This window comes from Alosa sapidissima, chromosome 23 (assembly GCF_018492685.1).
Source record: "Alosa sapidissima isolate fAloSap1 chromosome 23, fAloSap1.pri, whole genome shotgun sequence".
Taxonomy (NCBI): Eukaryota; Metazoa; Chordata; class Actinopteri; order Clupeiformes; family Clupeidae; genus Alosa; species Alosa sapidissima.
Window position 1 is genome coordinate 4,109,199 of NC_055979.1, and position 12,207 is coordinate 4,121,405.

General features: G+C 43.0%; 1 long non-coding RNA gene across 1 annotated transcript; it reads left to right on the plus strand.

Moving 5' to 3' along the window:
* The first annotated feature begins 4,147 nt into the window (after nt 1-4,147).
* On the plus strand, nt 4,148-4,776 carry LOC121699021. The gene is made up of 2 exons (XR_006026930.1): nt 4,148-4,540; nt 4,656-4,776. It is a non-coding gene; the product is annotated as an uncharacterized LOC121699021 (long non-coding RNA).
* The last annotated feature ends 7,431 nt before the right edge of the window (nt 4,777-12,207 follow it).

The following is a 12,207-nucleotide window of genomic DNA, read 5'->3' on the forward strand; positions in this document are numbered from 1 at the left end:
TTCATGTGACCATCACCTCTTAGGTGTAGGCCTGGCCTCTGTATAAAAAGGTACATTTTCATTCTACCCCCATGTGGGCTAATCCAGTTCTCCACAGATGACATTGCCTCTGCCCCTCCTCTACAAAGGCAGCCACATAACGAAGCATATGAATAACAAAAATAAGGATATTACAAAAGGAAAACCTTTCTGTTAGTGTCCTTCAGTTTAGCGGCGCATTCAGGATTGTTTATTGTCAAAGTTCTCTGTGGCACTAGCCATAATAAGACCTGTGAAAGTTGTCTGCTTAATTATGCTGTGAAATCAAAGTAACCTTGCAGCATGAGGACATTGCCGTTCAAAGAAGGCCCCTCCTTGTAATATTACAAGATAGGCCTGTTGTTGGTGCTGACACCCTCCCCATACATATTCTGAATACATTTAGAAAAGTCTTACACAAAAGAAGCTAGACAGATTTTCAATATAATGCATCTCTTTCTGCAGAGTGAAGAGAACTAAAGACTGCTGGAGACATTCTCTTGGAGAGGGAGTATCAACACACACTTAAGAGTCGAAGACATGGGGAACACTGAGTTCTGTTCACGAACACTGGCTGGCTGCTACAGGAAGTGTTGAGTCAGACAATTCAACTTCAGTCTGCACAAAAATATGATAAGAAAATGGCTCTTATTGTAGAAAGCAACTTCAGAACGCACTTTCCACTAATCAAAGTTTGTAAGCAGGTTGAGGTTTAAGTAAAAAATTACAAGTACTTGGTGGAGATTGTGAGTACAGAGAATGTGTGATGTACACTGACATATGATCAGATGAGTTATCCAAGCATACCTTTCTTTGCATTTTCAGTCTGCAATGTTTCCTTTCCCATGCATTCAGCCATAGGCCACTACTGCGGCTTGTTGTTTCAGGAGCACGTCTGTTTAAATAATTTCACTGAGCGCTCTTTATGTATTATTATTATGATAATGATCTTGTTTAATGTGTTACTTGCATTAAAAACGCTCTCTCTGAGGTAAGACATATTTAGCTGAATTAACAATAAATTACGTGTAGTAGTAATAAAGTGTCATTATCTAAAAAATCTGACAACAGCCATAACAGTAAGTGTAATGAGAAAGAAATCACTAACATGGGATCAAGTACTTTGTTCAACACACCAGCAGTGCAGACCAGATGACAAAACTGTGGCTTTACCTAACTACAAAAATGTAACCTTTGTTGTCAGGCTTATTTGCATGGTACTATCATGCCAGTTTTAACTGTTATAATACTGAACAGTTTTATACACTTTGTCACTTGTATTTTTACAGTAACACTTTTTTGTTTAATTACTAATTGGCAATATTTTTTTTAGCACCCTAACAAAAAACATTTTCAAGGAGACATGATAAAAGCCAGTTTCTTATCAAATGTCACCAGTAAAGACAAGACACTGTCGCTTCTTTGAATTGTAAGTGTATTTTCCTTTGGGCTATGAAAAATGAACATAGGAATAATCTCCATATAAAAAAAATAAATAAAAAAATAATTTACCCAGTTACTTCATTAAAATCACACCTCAACATCCACACATGAACATGGCCCCACTGGATAAGTTGCAGTAAAAGCAGCTTAGTGCAGAGCAAGAATTCTCCGGGGCAACTTGCTTGCACCCCATCACTTGTCAAAGACTGTTTTGTTGTGGTGTGAAAGTGGGGTAGCGGCAGCGGGCTGGGGAGGGCACAGGAGGGGGGTGCGAAGAGGGTTTTGTTCTCCCATTCAGGAGTGGCAGGGGCTCCTCCCCCATGCCCCCAGACATCTGTAGCAGCTGCGGCCCCTGGCCCCCGCGCCTCGGCTCGGGTGCGGAGAGTAAAGGGGGGGTGTAGGGCCGCCTCTCCCTTTATGGTGGCCAAAGCCTGCACACTTAGGCAACAACATCTATCAAAAAGCCAACAGTAGCCGTGAGGTCACCCTGAAAACACAACAGTGACCTTTCGACCCCCTAAGTGAGCTGGTCTGAAATGCTCCTGTCCTCTCGTGCTGGTTTACTCACCTATTAAAAACCCACCCCCCCTGCCAAAAAAGTACAGGCCTACATAAAATAAAAATGACAAGACACATTTCAGACTTTAATTGGTCATTTTTTATATGATTCTGTCCACTAAAGGAGCCTGATAACCTCTTTGCCTCTCATGACATACTGAATTTTGATAGTCAACCTGTACACATAGGCTGCCTACCTGCATAAGAGGGTTCATTTAGTCTAATCCATGCTAAAGCAACATGGTGAGGACAGGACATATCCAGTGACATATTTGACTTGCGTCATTGACCTCTTAAACTTATTGGTTGACTCATTCCTTTACCTGCTAGGCCTACATTCATGGTGCAACTGTAGCTGTGTGGCCTCGGTTGTGAGAAAGTTGTCAGCCTCCACCATACATGAAATGACCTTATAGGTCTGATATTGTAATATGATAGGCTACAGTATCCTGAACCTACTGTATTTCAAACCTAGGCCGTTCAACTGATGTCATTGTTTGCTGACAATGACAAATATAGCCTATCTCCGTTACCATTTCAAAGAAAATAGGCAATGAAACATAAAGAAAAACATTGCATAGCCTACTAATGTTTAATAGCAGTTTGACAGTCAGTTTCAGTTAAACTTTAGGACATGACCGTGTGAAATAAAGGTAGCCTGCACGAGAATAGCGGCACTTGCCTCCATGGTTTCACAGACCCGCTGTTTCCAACATAAACGGAAGTCCCGCCCCTAAGCTTTACTCCGATGATGTAACCCCTGTCCAAATTTAGAATGTTGTTGATGCTTCTGAAGTTTTTTCCTCTGGCTGAGACTGCTGTCTATTACTCGACGTCATAACTATCCTGTTATTATTGTAAACAGTCTGCCTGCTTGCTTTGCACTGTCGCCCTCCACCTAACCAAATTCTCCGTGGCTCTTTGTTCACAAAGTAGAGGAATCGACACCGCACCAGCCACATAGCCTACTGAACATTTGCCCTTTCAATATTATGAATGTAGTCTACGCAATCATAGTAAATGTTCTAAACGAGCAACATGTGAGCGTGGATTCTATGATATCGCAACAGAATTAGGCTGTATCATTTAGAGCTGCGCCTGGACAGCAAATCACACAGCTCGTTGCAGCCGTAAGGAATCACATCAAACCGGCACTTCATGTTTGGGCTTCACAAAGCATTCCTTGAGAAACGGCTAATTTTAAATAAGAATCACTGATCAGCAAGATATTCCTCATTCGGAGGCAAGCGCAATGCGCGTTATCAATCTAATACATTTACATTTATATGTATTTCAAAATTCAAATGATAAAGTGAAATAAACTGATTGATGCCTATTTCATTCAAACAACACAGCCTAATCATGCGCAACTCAACATAAATTAGGCTACATTCAGTGCCCTGGACTATAGCGCCATTCTTTGTAGTTTACACTCAGCAGCCCGTGAACCGTGGTTTGATCACTTGCTTCCCCATGGTGCGAGGAAATAAGCTACTGTATGATAAGCTCAATAATGTAGGCTAACGTAGCTCGGTTTGTTTTTGCCGCGAAAAGCAGTGCACACCAACTTTAATCTTCAGTAAAACGGCCTCGAAAAAAAACAATGGTGTTCACGCCAAAAATTGGAGAACTGGATATAGGACGATGGATGATGAGTAGGCTAGATGGAGATTGCAAAACAGCCAACTACGAGTGGTTAATGACACTTACTTGAGTCGCCGAAACCTGGAAAGCGCCGTTCATCCCCGCGAACATGTCAACAAAACGCTCTATAGTAATTGTATTCCGTGAGGTAGCGGGACTCCCATCAGTCTGTCAATGCCGGACCGTGTCTGTTTTTATTGCAATTACGGCAAGCTTCAAGGAAGTTGTCCTTTTGTTCCAGTATTTATACATTGCGTCAACGTTGCGAGGAGAGAAGGCGGAGCGGTGGCACTTGGCGAAAAAAAGCAAGCACACGACCTTATGTACACAAAACTAGACCCTCCACCCTAACCAAATCGACGGAACAGATTAGATCACGTGTCCTTGTACAACTAACCTATCCACCAAACAACAGCAGAATGATGTAGGCTACACAGGCGCTTGGAGAGAGACACGCACGCTGGTACGGGAATGGGTCTGTTCTGACGGGCCATATGGATTGGTGAGAGTTCCAAGTGCCAAGTCTTCTCTGCTCCACACTGCGCTGCCCGGGCGCGACGCGGAGCTCCTATAGACTGCAGTCTGCTCAGCGCACACTGCAAGTCGGAAAACTGTCATGACGGAAGAGTGAGAATGGGAGAAAAGAGAAGGAGAGTGAGCGCTCTTTATACATTGTCAGTTATTATATGTGAGTCTGGGAATGTCCTTGTTGCTGAGACTCACGACTAGCTTAGAGACTCGGATAGGTAGCTTTGTGTGTTTAACTGTTGCACCCGCTACCCCGCTTACCACAGAATTGCATCACGAAGTTTGCTATTGTTTGTGTGCCATTCTTGCTCTCCCGTTTCAACCAGAAAAGGAGCCACCTGTACCTCAGGTAATTGTCATTATCTCTACAAACACCCCATGCTCCAGGGTTTAAAACACAATTTAAGCAAAGTATAGGTCTACCCTGACTGAAGAACAGTGAAAGCCTACTTTTTATTACACAGGTTCCGAACTTGTTTCAGGATGAAACGTGGACACCTTGACGCAGAGGCCTAGATGCAGAGAGAATGCGTCTTTATAATCACTGGATGCCCTCTGTTAACATAATAAAACGAAATAGGCTTTTATATGTTTACGTGTTTGACATGTTGTGTTTTACACCTCCAAAGTTACTTCTATGTCTGTTGCTAACCGTTTTTATGTGTCCATGGGACCATTACGCCATAAAGTCTACTGTCACTCAGTGGTTGTACATTTTAGTTAGGCCTTTCCAAAATGACACAACACGCAAAATTAATTAACGTTTAACTGTGATACCCTAACCTTAAACTGCGCACAAGGAAGGCTTTGCCGATAGGGCCTGTCACTTGTCATTCGTTCAGTGGTGCTCATCTCAATTGCTGTCCTAGTCAGTGAGATTTGTACGCGCACAGCCAAGCATGGCTGAGCCAAATAAAGTATGCCTCATTTGATACTGTGCAGATTTTGTTTGTTAACATTTGGTTTAAAATACTATTAAAAAATGAGTGATTGATGTACCGCATTTACGGCCTGTTGCAACGGGTAATGTGCAATCTAACAGCAAATGACCATTTTGGCAACTCTGATTGACGGCCGATTGCATTTTAGTTTATCACAGAGGTGAACTTTTCAACAGCTGCTGCATAGTTATGTTTCAAGCGATTAAAAAATAGTAAAACTTTCATAGGGTGTCCGGGATGGATATCTTAAAACTTGCGGCGACCATTTTTGAAATCTGTAACATACCTTATTTAGATATGATAGGCTACATACGCTTATTATGATAGTCTAATAATTGTTTTTCTAAAGAAAACGTTTTTTTTCAGAATCAGTTATTGTGAAGGTGTGGGCACTTGTTTTCTATTAAAATGATAATAGCCTGTGTCTGTGAAATCATACAAAACATAAATTAGGCTACTTGTCCGAGTTTGCACACAAGCCCTACTTCGTATAGGATACAGTGCATCGTGATTATTGTAAAAACAATACTCAGTTTATGTCTCCAGCTTTCGAGAGACTTGGATTCTGTAAGCTTTGGTTTTATTTATTTTCAAACAAATTAAAACTTGCAAACTAGTGGGCACCCATGCATGCTTGTAAATTGGTATTAATTGAGCGCTTTACATCCATTACAAAAGAGCAATAGAAGATGCACATGTTGCAGCACAAACAAAAGCAGTAGAGCAGAGACATCGTGGACCTGCCAGAAATTTATTTATCATCTCAGTAAACGAATTCAGAAATAACTGCCCAAACCACTGAACAAAACTCCAAACCCGAGACGGAACCAATTAGCACATACGGACATAAAGGCAATACAATTTGCCAGACCATAAATACGCCACAACAGCTCTTATTTCATGCGTTGTTACACATGAAATACATTTTACCTCTGGTGCTTTTAGATTCGTGTTCTCCGACAGCCAGTGTTACTAAACATTTAGGTTAGGCTACAGAACATTATTTTTAACCATCATTTAAAACGGATGCACTCGAACAGAATGGTTCTATAAAACAAGGAATCCACGTAATCCAACATCAGCTTTTTTTCCTTATAAAGCAACATTTTTTATATTTGATTAGGTTGCATGATATTCATCTGAATGAAGCGATTTGTCCGCGTATTTTCCAATAAGATTTTACCTGCGTGTGAAAACATCTGTAAGCCTACACCACAACATCACAGATGTTAGTCCAATAAAACGCAACAAATATTATAAATGTTTTTTACGCTCACAACCAAAGACATATTCAAAGACGACCCTATCACACAAGCAAATTTGACAGAACCTACCTGCGATGTGAATATCAGAATGCTCTCCCAACTGTCCCAAGTGACAACCTATAGCCTATACGGAGAAAAAGTTTTTTTCTCAAACAATGGAGACATCCCGTTTTAGTTGTAAATAGTGTAGCACTGCTTTTATTTAGCTCAACTTCATCAAATAAAAACGACTTGGAACGGACAAGACAAAATAAATCCTTGTCTGACGTCACCATTTGAGTATAGGCTAAGCATGACTCACCCTCTCAGTCTCGAGTTGAATGGGTCATAAGTAACCCAATTCGGACAGTAATTACCTTGCTAAGGCACCCATGCCAAAAATGAGGACACAGGTATTGCTTCTCGACACATCATCCGTATGTGGCTCCGATGTATGCCATTTAAGTTCATCAGTGGTTGGTAACGCTTTGCCCAGAGCTGAATTTGAGCTTATTTTAAAGTATCTTAATTGACAAATTGTGAGAGAAGACTAAATATATGTGTAGATCTATGTAAAAACTGAGTTGATCTTCTCATTTTCTGATGTCGTCTTTAAAACGAGCCGATGGCAGGCTAGACTTATTTAAGTCATATTGTGCCCAACTAAACTTGTTAACGGTCTGGAATAATATGTCTAATGATCCATATTACACAAAGGTATCCATAAACAAGTGTATCGACCTACTTTTTGACGAAATGTAAAACCTGTTCTGCTGAAGAGGGTTGTGCGCAGGTTGAACAAATTGCACAAATAGGCTATTAGGTCTGATCTGAAACATGCAGTTTCAAAATGTTGAAGGGCCATGCACCATGAGGCTAGTGCAACGATGCCTTTCATTTATCATTAATTACGTGTGTGTTTTACTGTGATATGTGCTCAGATGCCAGGAAATGATTGAACTTGGATGACTGAAAGGTCATATAATACAAATCTGCTGATTCATGTCTGGCATGTCTTTTGTGCTTTACATGCAGTTTCTAACTATGAAAAAAACATAAATGTAAAGTTTAAAGTTGGTTTATTCTAAACAGATGGACTGGTGTGTAGAGTAAGAAAAGCAAAAGGGGGAGACAAACTGAGGAATAGGATAGATGGATGAGCCAGAAAGTTAGTTACATTAAAGTAATTTAAAGCTGACATTTTCCTTATTAAAAAAAAAAAAACATGACAGAAAATGTTGCTGCTTTTCTGCAACTCTCCACTTCTGCAACTGGTGACCTGAGCGACCAGACACACTTACAGATAACAGAGGGCCGAGGTGTCTTGTGTCCGCTCGTTTCTCGTCCTGGGGCTATGTATATCCCCGCTTCATGTCCCGTCAAGTTAAATGGTTGCCGGCATTTCTGAGAAATCATCCCAAGTGTGTGTCCTTCCCTCCTATTTATAAAGAAGTTGCTACCCTCTACGATTACACAGGGGTCACACTCCACTACAGACCTAGGCAGTGCAGACTGTATCCAGGCCTCCGTGTACCTCACCTGACACCTCCCTGAGTGACTGAGCTGCCCCAAGCACCCAGGAGAAATATGGGGGGAAATGTTATCACGGAAATAAAACAAGACCAAGTTGTCGTCAACTCCTAACTCCTTAGGGACAGCAGAGGCCCATGAAGAGCAGAGTAGCTGACTGTGTCGCGTACACCCCACCTCTTCCACATACTTGCACGCACGCACACACACACACTAACATGCACCCCTACAATCCATCTGGCATCCATGGTATCCGCCCAGTGTTTTGTTTTTCATTTCATTTTCATGATTGTCCTGCTTTTCCTGGAGTAACTAAATGTGGAACTGAGTCTGGATTCATTGATAGTGCATTTTAAACGGAACCAGGGAGGGAAGTGGACTCCATTAAAGGAGAGAGTTTCCCATGGGCCCCTCCTTCAGCATTGTGGGGAGAGGAGCAATGAGCAGAGGCTCACTCACTACTAGGCCCGAGCAGTTAGTTACATCGGGGGAAGGATTTGTTTGTAAAGCACAGCAGGCTACAGTTCATTACAGAGTATGTATTTAAAGATACCATCTGAGCAAGGTGTCAATGAAGGAATAAATCCTGTCGATGTAGTGAAGTAAAAAAGAGATCAAATTTGTGTGTATTACTATGTGTTGAAGTTAAAGCTGAGTCAGTAATGTGTGACAGTATATAGCGTAGTTGCATGGTGCATGCAATGTGACTTAAAAAGTATGACCCTTGTTCTCCAAATTAACCACCCTTCCTGAAATGCATAGGAAATAAACCAAAAATGCGGAGAACCGAAGCAATAAGTAAACATTCAAAATTGCTCACACACAAATGAGTGCATGTGTGTGTGTGTGTCTCTCTTTTACAGTAGCTTTTATGACTTGATGACAGTGAGTTCTTATGTATGCTTTACCTGTAATAAGTAAATGATGAGGGTGTTGTGTGTGTGTGTGTGTGTATTTTGTGTAAGTTAATGATAAAGCCGTCTCCTCACTGGGCAGCTGCCGCCTGTTGACTACTCAGAAGTAGGTCATCTGTAGACAGGGGTTGGTGAGTTGGAACGGTGTTCAACTACAGAACCCTCTCTCTTTCTCTCTGTCTAGTTCACTCATTCACTGTGCCTCTTTTCATTCTTCCTTTTCGTTTTTTAATCTCTTTCTTCCGCTCTGTCTATCTCACCCTCCATTTCATCTCCCATGCACTTCATTCTCTCTTCCATCATTTGTCTCTTCCTCTCTCTCTCTACCTTTCAGTCTCTCCTTTTCTTTCTGTCCTTCCCTCCTTCTGTCCCCTCTCAGACTCTTGCAGGAATGATAATTAGATACTGGCTTTGACCTGGTTGCGTTTGTAATAAGTCGTTTGCTGCTCTTAATTTAAGTGTGAAATCTGGCCAGCGGGTCAATAGAGGTAACGGCACAAGTCTAGCCATGAGCTTCCAGGCGTAGGTGGACTGTCCACTCCCTCCCTCCACCTGGTCAGCAGCGCGGTGATGTAGCAGGGAGCTGCCCGCAAACCCAGAGAGAGACATGTGTAATTCACAGACCTGAAGACAGTGATCTTTAATCCACAAATGGGAGATGAGGAGTGGGTTGGCTCTGTGACTTTCATCATGAAAGAATCAAGCAACATCAACATTAACAAACCACTAACCAACAATTTCCAGAACACCTCCAATGATGAATTACTATTATTTTACATGATTGTGTGATATTAAACAGGTTATTGTGCTACAAAGCATCCGGAAGAGCCTGGTATGTCCCCTTATCTAAGTGATGTTACACTTTTAGCTTTTAGAAAAGACCCACACAGCAGACTGTAGTTCACTCAGTTCACTGTGTGTGTGTCACATGGGTGTGCCCAGATGTTCCTGGGCCTGTGCCATCTAAATCTAAAACTGGAACATCCAGCATAGGCAGTAAAGTATAAATGTTTTTAATATCATTTGCCATTGTTTCTTACACTATTGAAATCAATAGGAAAACAATGACAATGACTAATGGACAGAGAGATCCATACCTTTGAATGAAAATTAAAGTTCAAATAAGCACAGGGTGGCGTTAGCATAGCTGGTTAGTTACCAGGCCTGATGATTTACTGTAATATAAGAGAAACCAATGTTCCCTGCGGCAGGTCAAATGTTTTAAGAGGCATACTTTTGCAGCATACTTTTGCAGTCACCACAACTCCAGATTTGACACTGCACAGTTGTTGTGATATGATGTCAATGGGGAAGTCAGTCATTGTCTGTGATCAAATGAAAGGAGCAATGCAAACATCATACTTTTTCTGTTGGATAACCAGCACAAACATATGCTGGGTCTCACAGCAACATGGACTATTGCTTTATCATGGTCTCTGTGTTTTCCACTGAAGTAAATGACACCCAGGAAGCACCCTGATTGACAGCCTGTCTATGTCTATTGAATTGTTAAGCTGTTTGCAGGACTCTGCCACCGCTCTCTCTCTCGGCTGGCATGTCAAACACTCCACCATACTGACTGGGGTTAAAGGGGGCATCAAGCTGGCCTCTCGCCAATTTATTTGATGATCACACGTGTCTGCCGCACTGTATAGGGGAAAAGGTTTTACAGTATGCACTGGTGTGTAATATATTAAGCCCCTGTTCAGTCCTGGTCTGAAACTGTGACTGGGGAACATGACCAGCCCTTGTCCCCTATCCTGCGGGCACCAGTGGGCCTACCACTTTGTGCACTGTGCGTGATGCCCCTGGTAGCGGCGGGCAGGGCGGGACTGAGCGCTGAGCCGATGGGAAGATCAATAGGAGCCGGTGGCCAAGGCTGGCGTGTTTATGTGAGATTTATCGCCGGGTGAACCTACTGAACCTGTTTGCCGGGCACAAATAATGGGATGGCCATTGTGTTTGTTTAAGCTGATATTTATTCACAAAGTGTCAGGGAGACACATAGTGAACGGGCAGGGCTGTGGATGTGTTGCCATTAGAGCTCAGTGGGCTGTTGATAGGGTAATGAATGTATTTAGATTGGACATTGTTTAAAATGGGAATCGTAAAATAATTTCAATTTTACAGGACTAATACAGGCTGCTTGATTCCAAGTATGGAAGGGGACTTGATTTCTAGCAACTTCAGCATTCACTAAAGCCAATTTATAATCCAGGCAACAAGTGTTGCTTTACAAAACAGAAGAGGGGATCTAGCAACGGTGTAGCACCTATAGACGTCCATAGTCCATGGCTGAAGACCAAGCTCAGAATGCCCATCAAATCCCTTCTCATCTAAACAGATTAAGCGTCAGAAACTTCAATGGCCAGTTTCCTGTAAATCCTGTAGCTCCTGCTACTGAAAAAAACGTTTAACGTAGTAAAGTTTAATTAACCTAGTTCATTTTTTGACACTTGTTATCTGGACTATAAATTGGTCTTAACATATCTGATCTCTTTAGCTATCCCCACCCACTTTCTATCTATTCCCTGGGACTCCAATTACTGATGATGACCTTACAGCTGCATACTCCATTAGATATTTCCCCTGCCGTGAATAGTGTAGCTACTGTGTGTAGTGTAATGCTTTCTGTGCCGACTGTATAACATCTATTGCATATCAGACGCACACAGCATGCACAGACACACACTCACATGCAGACACACGTCCTCATGGGTCAGCACAGAACAGAAGCTAAGGCGAGAGCCATCATCGTGTGTTGGCAGGGACAGCTGCGTGTCTCTCTCTTGCAGACAGACACCATCCTCCCCCCTCTCCCAAGCCCATTGGCACTGTCTGCACCCCCCCCCCCCCCCCCCTCGCCTGCCGCCAACACCACCAGCTGCTCCCAGCATGCATGACAAAGGTGCCATGTACAACGAGAGTGGCGCGGATGCCCAGAAGTCTGACTTTGGACACACTTGTGCCACACCCCGTCCTCAAAACCCCCTTCCCAATCCAGCTCTCTTTGCCATCCCACACCCCCCCACCCCCCTCTCTGTCCGCCTGAGCTGGCTGGGGGTCCGTGGCGGGTCAGGCACCCGGCTCACGGGGCGCGGGCCGACGGGTGCGGCACGCTCGCTCGGCATCCCAAACATGCGCACTTGTGGCAGCAGGCTGCCAGTGGCGCGCAGCGGAGAGCGCTGGCTAGGAGAGAGAGAGAGAGAGAGAGAGAGAGAGAGAGAGAGAGAGAGAGAGAGAGAGAGAGAGAGAGAGAGAGCGCAGGGCCATGTACAGAGGCAGCTGTGACAAACAGCTTCAGCTCCTCGGCCAGTAAATAGCTCAGTGAGAGTTCAGATGGCGAGACAGACATCGGCGTAGCAAAAGTTATATGGAAGACAGAGA